This window comes from Chiloscyllium punctatum, chromosome 21, assembly GCF_047496795.1.
Source record: "Chiloscyllium punctatum isolate Juve2018m chromosome 21, sChiPun1.3, whole genome shotgun sequence".
Lineage (NCBI taxonomy): Eukaryota > Metazoa > Chordata > Chondrichthyes > Orectolobiformes > Hemiscylliidae > Chiloscyllium > Chiloscyllium punctatum.
The window spans coordinates 54,683,151-54,686,710 of NC_092759.1; the positions used below are offsets into that span (position 1 = coordinate 54,683,151).

The 3,560-nt window shown below is 46.9% G+C and overlaps 1 non-coding gene across 1 annotated transcript; it reads right to left on the reverse strand.

Moving 5' to 3' along the window:
- Nucleotides 1-1,946: 1,946 nt before the first annotated feature.
- On the reverse strand, nucleotides 1,947-2,028 carry trnas-gcu (transfer RNA serine (anticodon GCU)). Its single transcript has one exon. It is a non-coding gene; the product is annotated as a tRNA-Ser (tRNA).
- Nucleotides 2,029-3,560: the final 1,532 nt, after the last annotated feature.

Below are 3,560 nucleotides of genomic sequence, written 5' to 3' on the forward strand. Positions count from 1 at the left end.
CAGTCCAACCTGTCCACGCCGACCAGATATCCAAACCCAATCTAGTCCCACCCGCCAGCACCCGGCCCATATCCCTCCATACCCTTCCTCTTCATATTCCCATTCAAAAGCCTCTTAAATGTTGCAATTGTACCAGCCACCACATCCTGTGGTAGCTCATTCCATACACCTACCACCGTCTGTGTGAAAACGTTGTCCCTTAGGTCTCTTTTATTTCTTTCCCCTCTCACACTAAACCTATGCCCTCTAAGTCTGGACTCCCCGATTCCAGGGAAAATACTTTGTCCATTTATCGTATCCATGCCCCTCTTAATTTTGTAAACATCTATAAGGACAGCCCTCAGCCTCCAATGCCCCAGTGGAAACAGGTCCAGCCTGTTCAGACTCTCCCGAACGCTTAAATCCTCCAACCCTGGCAACATTCTTGGAAATCCTTTCTGGACCCTTTCAAGTTTCACAATATCTTTCCAACAGACAGGAGACCAGAATTACACGCAATATTCCAACAGTGGCCTAATCAATGCCCTGTACAGCCACAGCATGTCCTCCCAACTCCTGCGCTCAATATTTTGAACAATAAAGGAAAGCATACCAAACGCCTTCCTCACTATCCTATCTACCTGCGACTCCACTTTCAAGGAGCTATGAACCTGCACTCCAAGGTCTCTTTCTTCAGCCAAATTCCCAAGCCCTTATCAATATTTTTATAAGGCCTGCTAACATTTGCTTTCCCAAAATGCAGCACCTCGCATTTATCCAAATTTAATTCCATTGACATTTCTTAGCCCATTGGCCCATCTGGCCAGATCCTGTTGTAATCTGAGGTAACCCTCTTCGTTATGCACTACACCTACAATTTTGGTGTCATCTCTAAACTTACTAACTGTACCTCTTATGCTGATATCCAAATCATTTATGTAAATTATAAGAAGTCGAGGTCCCAGCACCGATCCTTGTGGCACTCCACTGGTCACAGGCCTCCAGTCTGAAAAACAACGCTCCACTGGCACCCTCAGTCGTCTACCTTTGAGCTTGTTCTGTATCTAAATGGCTGGTTCTCCCTTTATTCCATGAGGTCTAACCTTCCTAATGAGTCCTTCATGAAGTCCATATAGATCACATCTTCTACTCTGCCCTCATCAATCTTCTTTGTTACATCTTCAAAAAACTCAATCAAGTTTGTGAGACTTGATTTCCCACGAAAGCAATGTTAGGTATTAGAACGAAACGTCTGTTAATGACATTCGTTTAAACACACTTTAGATGTTTATGCTGCATTAATCTGTGGTTATTGATCCACAATTTACGTTCACTTCCTGCAGTTAACATGCTGATTTCTCCAGTTGTTCATAGTTCAGTGTGATGCATCCAGTGTGTGCATAACGAGAGGGAGCTTGCTTCCCACTTCTTGTGTTTATCGGTGTTTTATGTCCTGCATTCATCAATGGCAAGACCAAGGGGGAAAGGGCGAGATCAATGTGTAAGTCTGTCCAGTCCAATCACGGAACCCACATCAGCAATTCTCTGCTGTGCATTCACAGCCAGTTTTCTGTGCCACTACACCCACCCCCTGCACCTTTTCAAATATCTCTATTATTTTGTGGTCTCGCTCTGTCCTCTTATCACCAAGATGAATCACTTCTACCCAACCTGCTCCAGATTTCATGAGACAAAACACTCATTACGAATCCCATAGCATTAAATATGCACATCACATCTCTCGTTATTTGGCTTCCCTGGATCTCTTTCATAAGATTAACGTTCACAGTAACTTGACTTGGAAAAGACAATCGCGTTCCTTTTTATTATCCCAATTCAGTCTACATGTCGTTAAATTCAGGCATCAGTCTCAAATTATTCTTTGAGGTTTTATAATCTGGTCGATGCAGATAAACTAACCATTGGAGTTCCAATTTCAATAAGACAGTGTGATAATCCAAAGATAGCGACGAGAGTGGGATTCGAACCCACGCGTGCAGAACACAATGGATTAGCAGTCCATCGCCTTAACCTCTCAGCCACCTCGTCGCATACCCACGAAACGCTATAGCATAATCTCCCAGACCATCACAATCTCATCATCTCTGGGGAATCTCCCATTCACAGCCTCCAACCTCATTGTCCATGAACCCTGCACTGCCCGATTCTACCTCCTTCCGAAGACCTGCTGTCTATGCCTGCGCTTGTTTGACCCGACTCATCTCTTCCTACCTCAACACCTTCCTGTCTCCCCAGTCCAGGAAATTCTCAACTACGTTTGTGACACCACCTATGTACTTCATCTCACTAAAGACTTTTATTTCCCTGGTCAACAACGCGTCATCTTCACCTTGGAGATCCAGCCCCTCTGCACATCCATCTGCCATGACGGAAGTCTCCATACCCTCTGTTTCTTCATCTCGCCCCATCCCAACCAGTACCCTTCAACCAACACCCTCATCCAGCTGGCTGAACTGGTCCTCACCCTCAACAACTTTTCTGTTCAATCCTCCCACTTCTTCCAAACCAAATGTGTAGCCATGGGCACCCACGTGTGACCGAGCTATGCCTGCCTGCCTGTTTGTCAGATATGTGGAATTGTCCGTCTTTCGCAGTTACTCTGGCACCTCTCTCCACTTGTTCCTCCGCGACATTGATGAATTCATTGGCCCCACATCCTGCTCCCACGAGGAGGTTGAACAATCCACCAACCAAGATCTTTCACCCCGACCTCAAATTCACCTGGATCTTCTTGGCAACTCCCTTCCACTTCTTGGACCTGTCCATCACCGTCTCCAGCGAATGACCAATGAAAGACATATATTAAAACCCCACCGACTCCCACAGCTAACAATACGACACCTCTTCCCATCCCAACGCGTGTAAAAACACCATCCCTTATTCCTAATTCCTCCGCCTCTAGTGCATTTTTTCGAAGGATGACCAATTCCACCTCAGAAAGTCCCAGTTGGTCTCCTTCCCACGTGGTTTACGATGCCCCAGGGAATCTCCTCCACTTCACTCACCACCGCCCTTAAATCCCACCCCTCCCGCAACAAGGACAGAATCCCATGGTCCTCAACTTTCACCCCACCAAACTCAGCATGAAACACATCAGACTCCACCACTTCTGCAATCACCATACAGAACCCACTATCAGGTATATATTTCCCTCCACACCCCTATCAGCATTCAGCAAAGACCATTCCCTCCACGAGCCCCTCGCCAGGTCTACAACCCCCAATAAACACACACCCCACTACTGGCATCTTTCCCTGCCACTGCAGGAAGGGTAAAAACGGCTCCCACACCACTCCACTCATCTCCGTCTCAGGCCCCAAGGGATCCTTCCACATTCGTTAGGAATTCACCTGTACAACTTACAATGTCATCTGCTGCATCTGTTGAACCCAGTGTGGTCTCCTCTACATCAGGGAGACAGGACACCTTCTTGCAGATCATTTCAGAGAACATCTTTGGGACACCCGCACCCACCAACTTCACCATCCCGTGACTGAACACTTCAACTCCCCCTCCCACTCCGTCAAAGAGTGCAGGTCCTGGGCCTCCTTCAGCGCCAA